At 43.8% G+C, this 10,166-nt stretch overlaps 1 pseudogene; it reads left to right on the forward strand.

Annotated features, from left to right (window-relative positions):
• The first annotated feature begins 1,184 nt into the window (after positions 1–1,184).
• LOC119654037 lies at positions 1,185–9,941 on the forward strand (annotated as a pseudogene).
• Positions 9,942–10,166: the final 225 nt, after the last annotated feature.

Genomic DNA, 10,166 nt, shown 5'->3' on the forward strand with positions numbered 1-10,166 from the left:
GCGTCCTCTTTAACCTGGCTCTCGAGAAAGTGATCCGTGATGCTGAGGTAAATGCAAGAGGTACGATCCTCTTCAAGTCCACCCAACTACTGGCCTATGCTGACGATATCGACATTATGGGAGGAACCACCCGAGGCGTACAAACTGGCTTCATCCAGATCGAGCAGGCGGCAAATAGCGCGAGATCTTGGGCTGCACATCAATGAAAGCAAGACAAAATATATAGTGGCAACATCAGTACCGAAAACGAACCATCCAACAACATCAAACCGCACTGGTCAAACACAAACACGAAGAAGAATAAGGATAGGAGAATACAACTTTGAGACCGTTGATAATTTCTCCAAATCTAGGGTCGAAAATCACAACCGATAACAGCTACGATGATGAAATCCGCGCACGGTTGTTGTCAGCCAACAGAGTCTATTTCAGCTTACAAAAACTGTTCCGCTCGAAATGTCTCACCATAGGGTCAAAGCTCTTACTGTACAAGACTATGATCTTGCCAGTCCTCATGTATTCCTCGGAGACTTGGGTTCTTAGCAAGAAGAATTGGGAACTCTTGGCGGCGTTCGAGAGAAGAATCCTCCGAAGAATTTTTGCCCCCTTCATGAGGATGAACGATTCCGTAGCCTACATAACGACGAAATCTATGAGCGATACCACGACCGTCCGGTTGTGGATAAAATCCGGCTCAATAGGTTACGGTGGGCAGGTCACTTAATCCGTATGGATAAGGATGATCCAGCTCGGAAAGTCTATAAGGGCAGTATCTATGGTAGAAAAAAAAGACGAGGCAGACCCTGCCTAAGATGGAGCGATAGCGTAGGCCAGGACGCCAGACAGCTTTTAGGGATATCGAATTGGTGGACCTCGGCCCAAAATCGGAATGTCTGGAGTTCCTAATTAAAGCAGGCCTAGATCGGATACCGGTTGTTGCGCCGTTGATTATGATGATGATGAAAAAATCGCATGTGCAGGTGCTACTGGGGTTTTGCAGTCCTGCCAGAAGGATGTCCTCAGTGTACTCTTCTCCTCCCCTCTAGGTATCCCTATCGGCTAACGCCACATGCAAGCAGAACTTAAAGAGGATTTTTGCCGTGGACTTTTCAACCTAGCCAGAGTGGAAGCCTGGCGACGTTATGCAAGGTTATGACGCAACATCCTCTACCGGCGATTCAAAAATGATCGGCGGATTCGGTGCAGGAGTAATCTCGGATACGCACAGTATCGCCGATTTATTCGATTTCACGGAATTCACCAGTATATTCCAAACAATGGCATTGGCGATACTGAAGACTTGTCGATGGTCAGGGACTGATCCGAACCCCAAGCGTATGATCATACTCAGTGGCGACATCTCCAGGCTGGGAGAATAATGAAGGGAAGCGCTAGTTCTCCATCATAATAATATAGAGCCGAATAAGCAGCTTGACAGCATGACCGGCCCGAACTCCGCTTTTGACAGTTTCTCGATAGACGCAGCTAAAGTCCCGCTGGCGACATTGAAGGGTCAATCTACTCACACTTACACTGACAACCTTCAGATGATGAAGGACACCATGCGCGGTAAGTCAAGGGGGATTTGGCCCTCTTATAATACGACCTGATTTCGAAAACTTTAGGGTCAGGCGCGTACGAATGTGTGCAGGATTCCGGTGAATGTACTGGGGTTTAGAAGACCATGCCGCTAGACTCGGCATACCCTACGATTCGTATTGACGAAATTGCAAGATACTTGCTTCGCAATTTCCCAACCCTTACTAGGGCCAAGCTTCTGACAATAGGTAAACAATTTTTTGTACGTAGTTAATTCTACTAATTCTACCTATAATGCCAAAAGAGAGTTTTTATATTTCATATATCTTCCACAGTAAATGTCAGCCTCAACTCGGCCATGTTATACATAGCATGTTGACCAGGTAAAGGAGGAAGGTTTGGGGCAATGTACCATGTGCTATCTTCAATAAAACAAAAATACTGAGATAATGGAAAGAGATAAATAAAGTATAGTTGGGATTATTCCACTATGCTAAATCCTACCTATCCTATGCTAAATCCGACAGGGATCCAACGCATCCAATATCGTTGAAAACAAATACGCAATCTGGGTGGAGAGCCTATAGTCGATTTTACAGACACTCATAATCTTGTATCTATGAATACACAGTTCATCAAACGATTGTCTTATTTTCCTATATTTTATAGTGGGAACAGTAAAACGCAAATCGACTATATTCTCATAAGATGCCGACATTTTACTACTGTCATTGGCTGCAAATCCGTTCCTTATGAACCATCGCACCTTAACATCAGCCGTTGATTGCTGTCTTGCAAATCAAGCCCCCGATAAAACAGCGTGAGGAACGCACTGGTCCCATTACCAACTATAACGAATGCAGAAGATTCGTGGAACCAAGTTAAAGACACGATCCACAAAGCGGCCTATACAACCCTCGGGGTTAACAAGTCAGATAAGCATTCCGGCATTTGAAGCTATTCCACCTCGCGGCACTGAAATCGAGGAAGCAATAAAACGAATAAAATCGGGGAAAACAACAGAACCTGACGACATCCCCTCTGAGCTCCTGAAAGTGGAAAGCTGGGACCCAACACTGTAGCTCAATGAATTCTTGAATCGGGTTCTTCAGGAAGGTAGATCACCATCTGCCTGGCAACTTGCCCAAAAATAGAATGATCGCCTCATGCAATACGGTTTCAGATTGAATATAAAACTGCATTTTTAACCACCGATTCCCATGAAACAAACACCACGGGTCAATGCTATCAGCCAAAGGAGAACTGCCTTATGAAATTGCTTCACACATAGCGCAAACTAGATGGAATAGCGTTTCACAACTAATGTTCTTTATGATCGAGGTATCAACATATGTACGTCTAAACTCAAAAATTTACCAGAATGTCGTTCGCGCTGTCGCCCTCTATGGCTCTGAGTGTTGCCCGACTATAAAAGATAATGAACCGCTTCTCGCGGTAATGGAGGCGAAGATGTTGCATAGAAACAGCGACGTGACACTAGTTGATCACATCCGAAAGGAGGATATCCGCGATCGATATGGCGTTGCACTGATCAGAACAATAAATCCTCGCTTGAAGACACCAGAAACAGGTTGGTCATCAAGAACACTTGATGAGGATACATTTCTCGAGGTATTGCCATGGAACACCGAGTTTATTGGAACAACCATAGGAAAAGGATCGCAGCTATCCCAACAGATATACCGAGCATGTGACGCTTACATGCCAAGACGCGCATACTCTCGGAAGCGTAACGCTAACTACTGGTGGAGCACTGAAATAGCGAAGTGTCGTGCGGAAGGCTTGAAGGCCACAAGGCAGAGTTAATGCCGAAGAAACATGCCAGAGTATGAGCAACGGTACCTCGAATATAAACAGGCACGAAAAAAGTTGCAATTGGTCATCAAAAAAAGTAAAAATGATTGCTTCAAGCGACTCTGTGATGAGGCAGACTCAGATCCACGGGGAGGAGCGTACAAGTCCGTTATGTCAGCAATAAAAGGCAAAAGGTCCCCTCCTATTATGTGCCCTAGATTATTGTGGGAGATAGTTTCGACATTGTTCCCCAATCATCTGGAAACAATCTTCCCAATGATACCAATGAGCGCCGAAGACATACCTCCAGTAACCACAGACGAAGTCTTGGAAGCAGTGAAAAGGGTCCGGGATGCCGCAGCCCCCGGCATAGATCGAATCTGCAATAAAGCGCTGAAATTGGCAAGGAGAATGGCACCAAGCATGCTTGCACGGGTATTTACAGACTGCCTAAAAGAAGGGTCCTTCCCCGCAGAGTGGAAAATACAAAACCTAGCATTGATCCCCAAACCAACATCCTATAGACCTATCTGTCTTTTGAATACAATAGGCAGGGTCCTCGAGTGGGTAATCTATAACCGGTTATATCTATTAATTGATAGTGGAGGTTATTTATCGAATAGGCAGTTTGGCTTCCGGAAGGCTCGGTCAGCGGTTGATGCTACCAAACTGGTTTCTGAACTAGCCAGAAAAGCCTAAGAGGAAGAAAAATACTGCGCACTGGCGACTCTTGAAATCAAGAGCGCGTTCAATTCTGCCGGATGGAACCATATCATCGAAGCGCTCATCGCGGCATTCATACAAATACATATTAAATATAATCTTCGATTAATTCCGACAGCGGAAGCTATTTTATGATACGGACGAAAGATCGAATATGTATGTAATAACGACAGGAGTTCCGCAGGGTTTGTTCTGGGCCCGCTGCTATGGAACAAGCCGTTTTCGTCGGATTCGCAGATGACGTTGGAGTGGTCATCACATCCAATCACCGCGACGAAATACAGATATATGCGAACGAGACTATACGGACGATCAAGTCTTGCTTAAAGACCACGGGCTGGAGCTTGCCGAAGACAAGGCGGAGTTGGTGCTCTTTACAAAGCGGCGAAAACAGAAAACTGTTGAAATTTGCATCGGGGCGCATGCTATTAGCGTTTGAGCGTTTGCGGTCACTGGCTGCATGGCAAACAGCATGGGACCAGGCGGAGAATGGCCGGTGGACACACAGGCTTATCCCAGACATAAGCATGTAGACTATGCGGAACCACGGTGAGATGAGTTACGATCTGACTCAGTTCTTAACCGGACACGGTGGATACAGGAGTTACCTTTATAGGTTCGGTCTAGATAAATCGTCCGATTGTCCTACGTGTGAAGGTACAGCCGAAAATGCAGAACACGTTTTCTTCGCCTGCCCCAGATTTAAAAGCTCAAGGAGAAAGCTTGAAACAGAACTGAATACCCGTTCAACGGTGGAAAATTTGATAAGGTACATGGTACAATCAAATACAGGGTGCGGCAGAATAACTTCCTTTTTTAAAATGCGCGCCACTCAGTTAGTTGATGTCATAGCGGAGCGCTAGTGGTCTCATTCAAGAGGGGATACTGTAAAGTTTTGGCCCGACACGGTTCAGTCGCCATCATGCGTTGGAATAGTGAGGAGCGTGCCTTTGCCGTTGAGGTTTACTTTTCAAGCGGATGTTCGGTTATTGCAACACAACGTGCATTTCGGAATCGCTTTAATTTAGCCCCGTTGGCTCCCGTTCCAGACCGCAAATCAATTGTTACATGGGTCACTACATTCAGACAAACTGCAAGTGCGACAAAAGGAAGAACTGGAGTCACTCGGCCCGTTAGATCACCTGAGAACATTGAAGCAGTGAGATCGTCAATGTGGCGATCGCCACGGCGTTCTACGCGCAAACACGCATCTGCCCTTGGACTATCCGATCGTTCTGTGAGAAGAATTCTTCGTGATGATCTTCATTTTCATCCCTATAAGATGGCGATAGTGCAGGAACTTTCAGAACGTGACTTCAATTCTCGGATGAACGCGTGTGAGCTTCTTCTTGATGTCGTTCCCGAGGGTGCTATTGCTTTTTTTTCGATAAAGCCCATTTTCATTTGTGTGGGTCGGTTAACAAACAAAACATGCGCTACTGGGCTGACACCAACCCTCGAGAATTGCATCAAAAGCCTTTGCATTCACCCGAAGTCACAGTGTGGTGTGCAATTTCCTCAGCTGGAATTATTGGTCCCTGGTTTTTTGAGGAAAATGAGGTTACAGTGTCAGTGAATTCGGACCGGTATGTAAACATGCTACAGAATTTTTTTTTCCCACGGCTAGAAAATTTGGATTTGGGGGACACTTGGTTCCAACAAGACGATGCAACAGCACACACTTCAAGAGCATCGATGGCTGTTTTGAGGGAACACTTTCCAGAGCGCCTTATCTCAATTAGAGGCGATTTGGAATGGCCCGCACGCTCTCCCGATCTGTCCCCTTGTGATTTTTTTCTATGGGGTTTTTTGAAATCCCGTGTTTATGTGAACCGTCCAAGAACCCTACAAGATTTGAAGACCAACATCCAAGAAGAAATTGCCAACATAACACCTGCTATGCTAACAAGAGTCATGACAAACGCCAGAAATCGGTTTACGCAATGTATGGAGAATGGGGGACGTCACCTAACAGATTTGATCTTCAAAACAATGTAAATAAAAATTTTAGACATGTACCTACATTATAAAAAATAAATAAATATTTTCCGATGCATACAATAGTTTTTATTGAGTTTTGAAAAAAGGAAGTTATGCTGCCGCACCCTGTACAACATTGGACGCGGTAGTTGCAATGGTGAAATGGATCCACCAGCAACTAAAAGCAGCAGAAGTACAGCGGAAACATAGAAGGGAATCTACTACAATTAACGCACGCAAAGCGGTAGCAGCTCGTTTAGAATGAACAGCTAAGAACTGAACAACCCCACCGAAACGGTGGCCCCGCGGGGAGAGTGTGGAGAAAATATGGGAGATTTCAGTCGGTAAGAGTCCGGCATGCGTGTCCTAGATTTCAGATGCGTATTCATGATGGATTTCCCCCTGCCAAAAACAAGTCAGGAAACCGGAAGGTGGACGCTTCAGGTACGAAAGGTTTTGTGTATTTCTTAGTACGTAGCATATATATATATAGCATATATATTATATTATGTGAGAATATCCACTTTTGTCTTGAATTTGCAAGGAAGCGACAACTTTGACGTATTGTAACTTAATTAGTAATAGTGTGATTTCCACGAAACTTGGTGAGATCATCCTGTATGTTATACCCTGCGAAATTTCATGATGCTAACATGAACTTAAGGAGGGTTTTCCAGCCAATTACAAAAATTATAGTAACATACTATTATTAACTTTATTTGTACAGATATCAGTATAGAAGGTATTTCGGAGCCCAGGCACCATATAGTAGCAGCGTCCTGATTTTTTTCAGATTTTTCGGTTTGGTCATTTCTAAGAATGGCCCCCTTAAAGGAATGATCACTTTCAACCCCGCGTACTCCCCACCTTTCCAACAAATGTCAAAACTAAGAACGGCTTCGAAAAGTACTAATCGAGACCTTTAATTTGATACCACACACGACTATATCTAATGAAAAAAAATTTTACACCCCCCTTTTGCATGTATGGGGACCCCCCTTTAAATTCGACGTAAAAGGATGCCACTCACTGTATGCGTGAGCGTTCACAGTTCCCACCTTTCTACCAAATTTGGTGTCAATCGCTGTAACCGTCTCCGAGAAAAATGCGTGTGACGGACAGTTTCCACTTTTTCTTCTTCCCCTTTCTGATTATTATTGGGGTGTCAGGTAGAATGTTGCTATCTTCCACCGTATGATAAGGCTGACAATTAATTTTAAGAAGCAGATATATCCTGCCCTCCTCATGCCCCATCTTCCTTTTTTAGACAGACAGGGAATAACACTCTATCCTTGGCTATAGCTTTATATAGCCTGAATGCTTCTGTGATTTGTTCAATTCTTTCACAAAATTGTTTATTTCGATCTAGTGAAGAACTTTCGGACCTCTGTTCCACCAGGGTCGTCACTTTCTTAGCCGGATAGCTAAAGTCATATGCATCATTAGAGGCTCTCTTTAGGTCTTCCACCACTACCTCCGGCTCCAGTTCGCTCTAAATATCACCGTCTGTAGATTTGCCATGTTTCTGCTCAGGTGGCTTATATCTCTCCTGGGGTTCTTTACTACTGTTTCTACTTCAAAGTTACTCTCAATGTCGAGTCTAATTATTCTCTGATACGACATAGAAAGCTCATCCGATAGCCTTCAAATCTTGACCAATCCATTCATAGAAGCATTCCCTAGAGTTATGTCTTACATCTCTTGCCTCTTAGTCGAAGAAAAAAAGTAGCGCCGCGATTCCGAAGGAATCCAAGTGGCATCTCACCATTGCCTGCCGGTCCTTCTCCCGGCTTCCAATAAACCTTGCACTGCCACGAAGTCTCCTGCCAAGAACTCTGAAAGGCATGTTTATGTTAAATTAGGTTTGAGAATGACAATCTCGGTTCTTCGCAAAGGGAATCCAAAATTACCACTATACTTTCTCCTTGACCGCAAATCTGCTGATGAATCTTGAGCCACCACTATTCTAATGTTGTCCCTTGAAAGTATTGCAGATGTTAGTTTTGCATGAAAGAGGTTTACCATGGCTATCTTAATACTAGCCATTGGCTCCAGTTATGGTTGGTGCCCTTTCCATTGTTGGAGTATCCGACATGGCACTCAGTGACCAGCATGTCCACTTCCCTGATCGATACCGCCATTTCAGCGTCTATGACCTCCGCAATTCCTTCGGGGATCTCGACTGGCTACCCAGCCAATGTGTCTTTCGAAGTATCGTTTCTCGGTTTCTACCTGGGCACAGGCATAGAGAGGTTACCAAGTCTGTGGATGATAACCCAGTTACAATGTTTGATTGCCTTCAGGGATTGATCATCTACTCCGATCATGAAGAGTTTGCTTTTACCTCCGACCTTGCTTCTAAAAACTCTCAACACACGCGTGGAGATCTTTATTCTGAGCAATTAAGAAGTCCAAAAGGTCCTCCGTCTCGATTGCTGGGGCTTTGAGCTGGTAAAATGTTACCAACTGGACATGGTATATCATCCTCACCACATGTCGACAGTTCTGTTCTTTTCAAACTGGCAATTTAGAGACTGTGGGCGATTTTACTGTATCCTCCGCCGCCCAGTAAAAATATAATACTTGGTTGAAACCGTATGCGGACCGCATTGCAAAACTGTTACTTATTACGGAGACTATTCGTTTTGGAGAAGAGAAGAACACAGCGGAGGAGCTGTCAGTTGACGCGCTGTACCTAACTTAAAGGGTATATAAATATCTACCTTCTCACTCACAAAATTCGAAACTAATTAGTAAATAATGTATTTTATCATCCATTCCAGCTTACTTATAACCGGAATTAGAAAAGTCCGGAAGAACTTCCAAAGTATCAACAAACATAATGAAGAATATGAGGAGGGTTGCAATCCTATATCCAAGAAATTAATCAATTTACTGACCTCACCTTTCAAGAAGTGCACAGAAGGCTCCTGGGGTACAAAGGAAATCTGACAAAGTATAGCGTGCATCCTTTAAATCATTTCGAACACAGTTTGCACATCTGTTTCAAGCAGGGCAATCGGTGGAGGCAGCAGTATCGATCTGAACATTCTTGAGCTTGATGACAACGAGGTACCGGACTCAATTGATTGGAGAGAAAAGGGATATGTGACACCAGTAAAAAATCAAGGTTTGATATTATAAAATGAATAAAAAAATGAATGGTCACCCAATTTTAATTTCCAAGGGGACTGCTGTTCATGTTGGGCATTTTCGGCAGTTGACTCACTCGAAGGACATCTCTACAAAGCTACCAAGAAACCTGCATCCCTTTCGGAGCAGGAGCTAATATATTGTTCATTATCAAACTGGGGATGCATTGGCGGCTGGATAGAACCTGCTTTTAAGGATCTAAAAAGGCTTGGTGGTATCACCACTGAAGAATCATATCCTTACAATGCTCTTAACAATAAGTGTGCACTCAAGAAACGCCTGATAGTAGCTGAAGTACCTGAAGAAAGCGGTAGCCCATGTGGGACCCATATCAACAGAAATTCTAACTACCACGAAATTTCAACATTATAAGGAAGGCATATTCTACGACGAGGAATGTTCAAAGCAAACACACGCTGTAGACCACAGCGTTCTGGTTGTTGGATACGGAAAGGATAATTCGACCGGCCAGGATTATTGGATTGTCAAAAATTCCTGGGGCACTGATTGGGGTGACAATGGGTACATAAAAATGAGTCGTAATCGTGAAAACAACTGTAATATTGCCACATTTGCAAGTTATCCCTTGTCACACCTAAAGACCACTAGCCTAGCTTTGCTGATGAATAAACAATGTAATGAAATTATTTTGATGGCGTTCAGCAGATTTATATAAACCGAAAAATATTAAATATTTTAAATAAAAAGGCACTTTTGATGAGCTAATGTAACAGATTGTAGTTTCATAATTCATCCATACTTACAAAAGAGCCGAGTACTGATTACAACATAAAATGAGCTGCTGCATCTTCTTCTTTTTCTTCAGCCTTTGTCCCGTTCACAAGCGGGGTCGGCTCGTCGTGATCGGTTTCGCAATTTGGCTCTATCGAATGCCTGATCTGCGTGCAATATCGAGGCTTTTAAATCCCCGTCCAGCGCATCAAGCCACCGTTGTT

Source organism: Hermetia illucens, chromosome 4 (assembly GCF_905115235.1).
Source record: "Hermetia illucens chromosome 4, iHerIll2.2.curated.20191125, whole genome shotgun sequence".
Lineage (NCBI taxonomy): Eukaryota > Metazoa > Arthropoda > Insecta > Diptera > Stratiomyidae > Hermetia > Hermetia illucens.